Source organism: Octopus bimaculoides, chromosome 2 (assembly GCF_046866305.1).
Source record: "Octopus bimaculoides isolate indiv1 chromosome 2, ASM4686630v1, whole genome shotgun sequence".
Classification (NCBI taxonomy): domain Eukaryota; kingdom Metazoa; phylum Mollusca; class Cephalopoda; order Octopoda; family Octopodidae; genus Octopus; species Octopus bimaculoides.
The window spans coordinates 79,721,246-79,733,610 of NC_142929.1; the positions used below are offsets into that span (position 1 = coordinate 79,721,246).

The following is a 12,365-nucleotide window of genomic DNA, read 5'->3' on the forward strand; positions in this document are numbered from 1 at the left end:
ACTGATAGAACGCCATTGATCATAGATCTGCTTGGATCAGGATTAACAACAATGCATCCACCTTACAATCTAATGATGTCATTTATAACACATTGTGTTTTCTGTGAGGAGCTGTCTTCCAGCGTCCGAGTGCACACGAACGTGTTAAATATGGTTGTACACGGTTATATCAACAATAAAGTTTCCTTCGTCGAAGTTCTATTTGCATAAAGAACTGACTATATCCATGATTTAAGAACTTGTCGGAATACCACCGTTTTTGGTTATTGAACCATAATATACTGCACAATATATCTGCAGAGATAACCTTGACAAGTGATGCCGTAATTTAATATGACTGAGGTCTCTGTGAAAAGAATGTCAGTATAAGAGAGAGAGAGAGAGAGAGAGAGAGAGAGAGAGAGAGAGAGAGATGTGTGTGTATGAGACTTCAGACTGTGGTGAGGTAAGAAATATATCTGCAACACCATTTGGGAAATAATGGAAGGATTGCTTGTAACTGGAGAAGTTTTGATATAAACATAGCTGCGGATTGGCTGAGTCGGTTGAGTCGGATAGAATTTTTCGTGAATTTTGTTCCCGCTCTCTGTGTTATGTGTTCAAATCCTGCTGAGGTCGATTTTGTCTTTTACCCTTTCAGAGTCGATAAAAAGTACGAGCCCACGTCGGTGAATTGGCGAACCTGCAAGAATGTCGGATCTAATGCCTTGCAGGATTTGTTCCGGCTCTTCGCGCTCTGTGTTCGAATCCTACTTGGTTCGTAGACTTTATCCTTCACCCAGTTTAACACTATGATTTGTCACTTTTGATGTCTTTCGCCCTGTAGAATGCCGTGGATGAAAAATAGAATGCAGACTGTCACTTAGAGAATTTAGGTGAAACTGGGGAATATTTTGACGGTAAGTTCACCACAAGAATAAGATCCTATTTTAGAAAACAATATAGGATGTATCATAGACAACAGAAGTATAGAAGTAGCGAAAGGCAGATTAGTATGAATAGCATATGTAACTGGGATTGGGTTCTATCTATCTATCTATCTATCTATCTATCTATCTATCTATCTATCTATCTATCTCTGCCTGTCTGACTGTCTGTCCGTCCCTCCGACCCTCCGTCTGTCCTCCTGCCTGCCTGTCTGTTTGTATCTCCGCCTGTCTGCTGTCTGTCTGCTCGACTGTCTCCGTCTCTGTTTTTCTTCCCCCTCTCTCTCTCTCTCCCCCCCTCTCTCTGTCTTTATTTATGTTACTCCAAAGGAAAGGTTGTCGATTTTCGTGTTGCGAATAGCTGTCCGTTACATGCAGCAAAAGTGTTATTAGATTAAAATAGCCATCTATGTATCATGTGAATGTTTATTCACTGTTTCCTTATATATGAGAAGTGTCAAATGTCGTCTAAGCATTTCTGGCTGTGAGTACAGGCCATTGACAAAACCGAATGTGGGGGAAATACGCCCCCGTCTCCCATGGATATTGTGTTTTAAAACACAACATCCATAAGAGTTGTTATTTCTGAACAAATACCGTAGTAAATTTTCCTTTCAAAGATGTATTTAAATTAAATATGATACATAGATGAATATATTTAATTCGGAACAGAAGGAACAACCAGCCAGGTATGTCGAATGTTTGTTAACGTGTAGACGTGGTTTCAACTTCTTGTTGGGGTTTCGGAAGTCGATGGAAAACAGTCCATGCACATACAATGTTGAAACATTCTATAAAACCGTATCCATTGGGTTGCCTCAACTACCCTCGTGGGGTACCAATGATGGTGTTTGTCTGAAACTTTAGTCTACTTCAGTGATTCTCAACCGGGGTCCATATGGCTGCTTGGGGTAGATATAAAATTTTGGGGGTTCACACAAGCAAAATAGTAAATTGTTTCACATTTGTATCTTATGGGTCCATGGAAAGTTTTGATTTAGATGTATTTTTTGCAAGAAACAGCTCAGTTTTTTTTATCTAATGTTTAACGTAGTTCAACCTACACAAGTTAATATGAGAATACCAAAACAGGAATTTTGAAAGATGTGTCTATAGAACTAGTTTTTAAATATCGACTGACGTTGGGGATCCACCGGAATAAAACAGTAATCAAGATGGGGCAATAGATAGAAAATGGTTGAAAACCACTCGTCTATATTCATAGAAAATAACTCATTGATAGAAATTAAGTTGGATACCGAGGTTTTCCATATGATTCTTAAGACAATGAGCCATTATTTAAAGACACCTGGATATGCGATTATATAGAAGACCAGCAGAGTTTTCCCTTTTAATGTCACCGATATTGTCTGATGGAAAGCCGTATCTGTAAAGGAAAAACAAATTCAACAATTTAATAAATCCCAAACATATACGCATATATATATATATATATATATATATATATATATATATATATATATATATATATACACGCACACACACCCACACACATGTACGCGCACACACACACAAACACATGTACGCACACACAAACACACGCGTGCACATACACACACGCGTGCACATACACACACGCGCACACGCACACACGCGCACGCACACACACACACACACAACACACACACACACACACACACACACACACACACACACACACACACACACACACACACACACACACACACAGATGTATATAATAATTAGTGTGGAAGACACATATTCGCCATTCAGAAATACACACAGACTTAAATTCTCTTTAACATTTATTGTTTGGTGTCAATGTTTTTGTCGTACTATCTGCGACTTGCTCACTAACACGGTTCCACCGTTGGTGTTTCAGTGACCAGGTCGCAATTGGTGCGACGAAAAGCTTGACTCCAAATAATAAATGGTTAAGTGAGGTTAATAGTTTTGTGTGGTTTCGAATGGCTAATGTGTCTTCTACGTTGTGACTGTTTTAGTTCCAACGCAGACTCAGATCAAATCACTTGTTAGGAAAATACATCTCAGTCATCTATCTATCTATCTATCCATTTGTCTGTCTGTCCGACACTCTGTTTTGCTCTCTGCTTGCTTGTCTGTTTGTCTGCCCGTCCGTCTGTCTGCTTGTCTGTTTGTCTGCCCGTCCGTCTGTCTGCTTGTCTGTTTATCTGCCCGTCCGTCTGTCTGCTTGTCTGTTTGTCTGCCCGTCCATCTGTCTGCTTGTCTGCCCACCTGCCTTGCTGCTGGTCCGTCTGCCTACCTGTCTGTTTTTCTGCATGCGCGTCTGTTAGCATTATATCCATTTTATTCGGGTGTTAACCTCTTTTACTCTTTTAAATCTGGACTTTACTCTTTCAATTTCAAGCACTACCTTTGCATCTTGCAAACTTATAGAATTATGTCTGAAGATATCTGTCTTATAAAAGAATAATGAAAGAAGACAGGCTATTACCAAGCCAAATGATTTATGCATTTTCTGGAAACAAAAACAAACAAACAAAAAAGCGTGATTATCAGTTAATCTGCTTTCTTGTTTTCTGTTTATCCTTTCCTCTGTTCCTCATCGCATGTGTTGACCGGTTAATTTAAATTGTGGGCTATTCTGTATTTATTTATTTATTTATTTATTTATTTATCGGTTTGTCTATTTATTTACTGTATTATTTTATTCTTTTGCTTGTTTCAGTCATTTAACTGTGGCTGTGCTGGAGCACCTCCTTGAAGGGTTTTAGTCGAAACAATCGACCCCAGGACCCATTTTTTAAATCCCAGTACTTATTCTATCGGTCCTTTTGCCAAAGCGCTAGCTTACGGGGACATAAACACACCAGCACCAGTTGTCAAGCAGTGATGAGGGTGGGGGTCAAGCACACACACACATACACACACACATACACACACACACACACACACACACACACACACACACACACACACACACACACACACACACACACATACTTACATGTACGCAAAAATATTTATTGCAATTATTTATCACGAATAAAACGAAACGTTTCCTATTTATATGTTTCATGAGAAAAACTAGAAAAAAAGCATAGTTATATGCTCTTTATTAAGGCAAAAACAAATGTGAGTACTCTAGGCAACAGAAACTGTTTCAAAAACAATTCAATAAAAAGAAGGGAACCACGAGAAAATATAATAGAAATATAAATAATTTGCGGAAGGTATAGAAAATATGCAGGCTTTAATTAAAATATTAGCATGGGACATAACTTTGCAATTCTATTATCTCCCTTGATATATCAGTTATCTCCCTGGATATATCAGTTATCTCCCTTGCATCTATTCAAATCTAGTGGATATCAAAATTGAACTGATGCAATGTGATGCAATGTGATGTGATGTGATGTGAGTGTGTAGAAGTTGAGATGGGCGGTGGAGGTGGTGGTTTAGGTTTTTATCCTTTGATGGATGAAAAGCTAAGTTGATGAGAATAGAAATACGTTTCCTCTTGGTATTTTTGTACTTAGTGTATCACATCCGTACACACACACACACACACACACACACACACACACACACACACACACACACACACACACAACCAAGTATGTATGTTTATAGGTATGCGTGTATGTATATATATGTATATATATGTATTTATATGCATGTATGTATCAGTATGTATATAAATATATGTGTGTCTCTGATGTATATACATACATCAGAGACACACATATAATTAAGACTTGGCAGTGACTTTGACTCTGTTTTCAGTATAGACTCACATTATCCATAAATGTTCAGTAGTTTTTCTTTAAAATGCCTTAAAACTAAAACAACAACCACAATAGTGGTTCCAAAATTTGGCCCAAGGCCATCAAATTTAGGATAGGACGTTAGACGATTACTTCCATCGTAGAGCTCAACTGGTATTTATCGACAAAGATATTATTTTTACAACGACACCATCAACTATAAAAATGGTGATGACGTCTTACATTTCCTAGAGGGGCACCAGAGGAAGGGTCATTTCAAGTACACTTTGCAATCCGTGTATGAGAAAGAAAGGGAGAGGAAGGATAACTAAGACAGGGGGTTTTGAAACTGTGGTCCGCAAGGACAAGACAGGCGGTCCGTGGACAGCAAATACTTTTTATGGGCAATTTGATTTTATATATGTTTTTTAATCGAAATCTTTTAATTGACAATAAACCTATTTGGTAAATACTGTTAAATAAATAAATGTAAAAATATATGTTATTTTAAGCAAATATTTATGTATAAATTTCATAAGCGTGAAATATAAAGGGGTCCGCAAGTCAAAAGTTTGAAAACCCCTGAACTAAAACAAATATTTATAGCATACAAAATATATGAACATATCTATGATGCAGTCCAACTGATACAGCAGAGCTAACAACTACGGCCAATGAAAGTGCCCCGCAGATCTGGAATCACCATGACTACTATGGACACAAAAAATCGTCCGACTTTGGTTTTCTAGTCTATAGTCTTAGAATAACCATTTACCCAAGAGTAAACATGCTTAGAGTAAATATTTATCCCAACCATTTTTACCATAGTCTTCCACATTTTCACCAATTCACTGGAAGAAATCACTTCCCTCTCAACCCTCACCTTCTTTTCCAAGTGGAGCTTTAAAAAGTCGATGTGGATTTGACTGAAGAAGAAAGTGTCTTTCTTCAATTCTGTCAGCCTCGTCCACCACACAGCCTCTTTCGCCATAATCACTAGAAAGAGAAACATCGTCTGCTCTACTTTGTTACAGGTGGGAGGTGGGATGATCTGATCTTCACCATGGACTCGGCCGATAGTTCGATTCGTCCAACATCCAGCAGTAGCTGTTCGTCATAACTCCACAAGTTAAGATGAAGATGCACGTATGTATGTATGTGTGTGTGTGTGTGCGTGTGTGTGTGTGAGAGAGAGAGAGAGAGAGGGGGGATAGAGAGAAAGAGAGAGCAAATGGCAGACTGAAAGAAAAAGAGGATTATTAATATAGAATAACTCAATACATAAGGTAATGTTTATCCCTTTTCATATATTAGCAGTGTTTTTCTACATAAGTGACTAAAGGGCATCGAGTTTCGTGCGAAAGTACTTCGCAAATTTTAGACTGATACACTGTATGTGAGAGGTGTGTACTTTTATTCATAGATTATATGTGTGTGTGTGTGTATATCTATATATATGTGTGTGTATGTGTGTGTGTATGTGTGTGTGTGTATGTGTGTGTGTATGTATGTGTATATCTATATATATATGTGTGTGTATGTGTGGGTGTGTGTGTGTACAGGGTTATTCAAAAAGAACGAACCGATTTCATTACGCAATATTTTAATAAAGAAAGGCAATAGAAAACTCCAGCTAAGTCCCAAGTATTTACTCACAATCAACTTTTATTTCCTGTCAGACAAGTGTTCAATATAGCCACCACCTGCAGCATGGGCAACATCAATGCGATAAGAAAATTCCTCCCAGACGCGTATCAGCATTTCACGATCCACTGAGTTGATCGCTGTTGTTATTCGATGTTTAAGGTCATCGAGGTTAGTGGGTAGCGGTGGAACATAAACGCGATCTTTGACATAACACCACAAGAGAAAAAAAAAAAAAAATCACACACGGTGAGGTCTGGGGAAATTTATTGTGATATGCTGATACGCGTCTGGAAGGAATTCCCTTATCGCATTGACATTGCCCATGCTGCAGGTAGTGGCCACATTGAATACAGGAAATAAAAGTTATTAAAGTACTGCGTAATGAAATCGGTTCATTCTGTTTGAATAACCCTGTATATATGTGTGTGTGTATGTGCGTATATATATATATATATATATATATATATATCAAAATGTAACTACATGTGGATCGTTGGCGATTTTTTTCCTCCGTCTTTCTTTTCTCTTGGACTTTCCCCTGCCTCCTGTTTCTGAAGAAGAGCTTTGCTCGAAATGTAAAACTACCTTTCTTTCCTTCCCTGAGCGTGTGTTAATACTTTGCATGTATCACGTTCTCGCGTTGTTTTTTCTTCTTGTGTTTTTCCAGCGTTTTTGTTGGGGGGGGGGGGGTTAACGACAGGCGCAGGAGTGGCTGTGTGGTAAGTAGCTTCTTGCTTACCAACCACATGGTTCCGGGTTCAGTCCCACTGCGTGGCACCTTGGGCAAATGTCTTCTACTATAGTCTCGGGCCGACCAAAGCCTTGTGAGTGGATTCAGTAGACGGAAACTGAAAGAAGCCCGTCGTATATAGGTATGTATATATATATGTGTGTGTATGTTTGTGTGTCTGTGTTTGTCCCCCTAGCATTGCTTGACAACTGATGCTGGTGTGTTTTTGTCCCCGTCACTTAGCGGTTCGGCAAAAGAGACCGATAGAATAAGTTCTAGGCTTATAAAGAATAAGTCCCGGGGTCGATTCGTCGACTAAAGGCGGTGCTCCAGCATGGCCGCAGTCAAATGACTGAAACAAGTAAAGGAGTAAAGGATATATATATATATATATATATATATATATATATATATATATATATATATATATATATATATATATATATATATATATATGTATATCTGTAAAAATATGTGACACTTATTCGGTAGCCATGATAAAACTCCGAGTTTCGGATGCCGGGGTGGGATCCCACGCCAACACTCGGAGTTTTATCATGGCTACCGAATAAGTGTCACATATTTTTACAGATAAATTCCTCTATTTACATAATATCGAGATCTCTTTCTTTCTTTTGTTGTCCTTCATATCAATATCTATCTATCTATCTATCTATCTATCTATCTATCTATCTATCTATCTATCTATCTATCTATCTATCTATCTACCTATCTATCTATCTATCTATCTATCTATCTATCTATCTATCTATCTATCTATCTATCTATATATATATATATAGATATGCAGGGCAGGGAATCATCAATTAGTAATGAAATTAATAATTAACAATTCTGCCGGGTAGCTCAGTATGAAAAAAACCTTCTTCGGTAAAAAATTTATAATCATAAATATATAGGGATTGACAGTAACCTGCTTCTCCAACATACTGAGAATTCAGAAATAGCAGTCAAAGAACTACTGATTTCAAAACTACAAATTATTACTCCAGATTGATAGCGATATTTTTGATACACACAGAACAAAAAACAATAGAGAAGAGTAAAAAACACTTGCCTTTAGTTAATTTAGTTATTATGTACTCTTAACTGTGAAACAATTGTACTAAATTAACTAAAGGCAAGTGTTTTTTACTCTTCTCTATTGTTTTTTGTTCTGTGTGTATCAAAAATATCGCTATCAATCTGGAGTAATAATTTGTAGTTTTGAAATCAGTAGTTCTTTGACTGCTATTTCTGAATTCTCAGTATGTTGGAGAAGCAGGTTACTGTCAATCCCTATATATTTATGATTATATATATATATATATATATATATATATATATATATATATATATGTATATATATACTTTATTTAAAAGCAGCAGAAATATAACAAAAAAACTGTTACTCTGAGTTTCACGTTCCCGTTCATCGGACAGTTTTGTTAGAAATATATATATATATATATATATATATATATATATATATATATATATATATATATATAATTTGTGAACTTAAATTATCGAAAACACTTGACGTATCTCGCATACAATATATATTTTTCATATTCCATTGCCACAGGAAAACCTGTGTAAAGTTTACATGCATCATTACCATAGATTCTCTCAAGAGAGACTGTAGTAGTAGTAGTGGTAGTAGTAGTAGTAAACATTTTTAATATAAGAGGACAGTCACAGATGGTCGGAATGAACAAACTTGACTGATACTTATTCTTTTGAAGCCGCATGAGTGAGATCAGAATCGAACCCGGTGAAGTTACTACAGTTGAGGATTTAACTGTAAAGTGTAAACAATCTAGTCTGGGGCCATGTGGTTGGTGAAAAAAAAAAAAAAAAAGAGAAAGCGCAAAAAAAAAAAGAAAGAAAAACGGATATAAAAATTCTTATCGAAACTGGTTTACCCACAGAATTATAGGTGTGTGAACTGAATAAATGTCCTTAATTATGGCTATAGAAACTATTTTCATTCTTTTTCTTGTCGTTTTAACGAAAAACACTACTACGGCAAACATTGCAAACAACAAGCGGTAAAATAAATAAAACAGTCATTCACACACACACTTCTACAATAATACACATATACAGTTATGATTTATATAAATATAATATATAAACGAATGAATAAAATTATTGAAATGTTTGTAAATATTGGAAATCATTCGGATGATTCCGTCTGGCGTTGAAGAAAAAAATTTAGATAAACAGCAGCAGAGAAGAAAGTAGGTCATGCTGGGAAAGGTAAGTCGCTCAACGCACAGACGACTACAGATATATACAACTACTCTCCTCGTTATTGTAGCTACATAATATAAAGCTAAACCGACAAGAAAATATTATTTTTGTCACGTAGACACATCTATACCATAAAAATGTATCTATATTCAATGAAAACAAGCATCAATCATTCAAATTATCACAACTATTCGGCTCTCTTATTTATATAAACTAAAATGGGCAGCGGTTTACTAGATGCTGCGATGGCCGAGTGGTTAAGGCGTTGGACTCGAAATCCAATGGGCGATGCCCTCACAGGTTCGAATCCTGTTCGCAGCGTTAATTCTTTTTCGTATTTTGTTTCTTAGCTGTTGAACGTTTGAAAGTGTTTTGTCTTTTTTTTTTTATTATACTTAAAATATTTTTTTTCTACTTTTTTAAAAATATATTTCCGTTTCATTGATTTTTGAAATTTAATTTTTCGTATACTTTTTACAGTATTTATAAATGAAGAGAGCTGAATGTTTATGTCTTTTTGATTGAAAACGAATACCAGATCACGAACTTCATTAATTAAATGATTATATTATAACTGAATAATGTTATCTTTTCTGTGTTGAAATTCCTACAACACAACCAGCACAAGTTAGAGCCCTCTGTATAGGAATCATGCATCATCTTTAGACAACAATAAGCGCAGGCGTGGCTGCGTAGTAAGAAGTTTGCTTCTCAACCACATGGTTCTGGGTTCAGTCCCACTGCGTGCGCAAGTGTCTTCTACTATGGGCTCGAGCCAACCAAAGTCTTGTGAGTAGATTTGGTAGATGAAAACTGAAAGAAGCACGTCATATATGTATTTATTTATATGTATGTGCGTTTGTGTCTTTGTGTGTGTTTGGCTCCTGCCACCGCTTGACAACCGCTGTTAGTGTGTCTATATCCTCGTAACTTAGCAGTTTGGCAAAAGACGCCGATAGCTTAAAAATGAAAACTAAAAATACTGGGGTCGATTCATTCGACTAAAAATTCTCCAAGGCGGTGCCCCAGCGTCACGCAGTCTCATGACTGAAACTATAAAAGAGAAAGGATAAACTTTTAACCCCTGATAAGGCTAAAGTACGCGTCCTCGCAATCACATTAATGTTTGCTCATCATAATTATTAAAAAAACTGTACGGCTAAATATGGCTAAATGGATAAATAATTCTATCTCCATTGTTATAATTATTGTAATTGCGTCACCTCTGTACATATTTGCTTATAATCTGAGACGTGCTCTATTGCTACTTAGGACCTTTCATTATTTAGGATCTTTCGTTATTTTCGACCTTCGTTTTCTGAAGGAGAACTAAGTGTTTCTGATGAATTTTAAACTAAGAATAAATCATACCTGCTTGGACCTGTTTAGAAACTGCCAAAACTCTTCTTGTGTGCCAAATTTTTCAATGACACTAAATACATCTCTATATCATTTCGTATATTTTACTAATTCATCACAGATACATTTACCCACTCTCACTACTCTCACAAGCACTTATATGCTGTGTATCCTCCCTTTGTTTCTGATACCCTTACTACAGCGGTCTTTGCTTTCTTGAATAAGATCACTACGTAACAACCTACCAAACTAATTCAGTATATTTACTTCTCACGTCATCGTCTCTTCTCTGTTACATATCGCTTTACAAACCAGTAATAACACTTTATTGAAGACTTGACACAGTCCTTAAATCACAGCCTTGGTTTCTGCCGGGGTTATTTCCCCTAACAAGTTTCCCAAATAGAATCTGTTTAGGGATGCTGCTATCGTTTATTCTAATAAGGTGTCCAGTCCAATGCAACCAGTGCTCGTGCACCATCACCTCAATACTCAAGATATCAGCTTTCCTCGGGACCTGTGTGTCTGGAGTTTTTAAGGTCCAGCCAACATTCAGAATGTGTCTCTGACATCTCTGATGAAAGCGTTCAAGGACCGTTACATGACGTTTGTAAAGGGTTCATGTCTCACATGTGTAAAGGAGCAATGTCAGTACACATGCACGGTACACAGCAATTTTTGTTTGCCTTGTGATGCCATGCTGGGACCAGACACGAGACTGAAGAGACCGGAAGGAATCAGTTGCTCTCTGCAGCCTGAATGATATTTCACCATTCAGGGAGCAAGAACGGCTGAGTGTGCTGCCCAGATAGACAAACTTGTCTACCACTTTCAGTATTGTTCTTTCAACTAAGATAACTGGTTCCACATATGGATTTCCTGGTGCAGGCTGAAATATAACAGTCTTGTCCAGGCTAATGCTGAGTCCAAATGCCTTGCAAGAAGCAGAAATACGGTTCATAAGTATTTGCATGTCATCCACTGTATGAGTGACCGAGTCACAGTCATCTGCATAAAAGAGGTTACGAATAAGTAAGTGGAAAACTTTTGAACTGGCAGCAAATCCGCGCAGATTAAAGAGATGGCCAGAAGATTGATACCTGACATATATTCCCAGAGATCTAACCTTAGCAAAAGCATGAGTAAAAGCAGCAGCAAAGTACAAAGAAAAGAGAGTTGAAGCAAGGATGTTACCTTGCTAGACACCATTCTCTACAGGAATGGGTCCCGCCATGCTACCACCAACATTGACCCAGCCTCCATCCCATCATGAAATTATTTAATTATAGATACAAAGTGATCCGGACATCCAAGTTTGCCAAGTATTTTCCATAGCAAGGCCCTATTTACAGTATCAAAGGCCTTCGTTAAATCAATGAACACCTGGACAAGATCCATTTTCTGCTGATAGCACTTCTCTTGCATCTGTCTTGCAGTGAAAATCCTTTCCATTGTCCTTCTACCAGATCAGAAGCCACATTGAAATTCAGATAGAACATCATTTACAAGACACCCATTCATGTGGGTAGGAAGAATATTTGCCGTAACCTTGCCAGCAGCTGATAGTAGAGCAATACCTCTGTTGTTATCACACATTATTCTGGCTCCTTTTTCTTTATAGAGGGGACGAATAATTGCATCCTTCTAGTCCTTAGGCATTGCACCATTCCTCCAGACTACTCTAATAAGTTTATGAATGGACTGTATGATGTA

At 37.1% G+C, this 12,365-nt stretch overlaps 1 non-coding gene across 1 annotated transcript; it reads left to right on the top strand.

Annotated features, from left to right (window-relative positions):
* The first annotated feature begins 9,532 nt into the window (after positions 1-9,532).
* On the top strand, positions 9,533-9,614 carry Trnas-cga (transfer RNA serine (anticodon CGA)). The gene has a single exon. It is a non-coding gene; the product is annotated as a tRNA-Ser (tRNA).
* Positions 9,615-12,365: the final 2,751 nt, after the last annotated feature.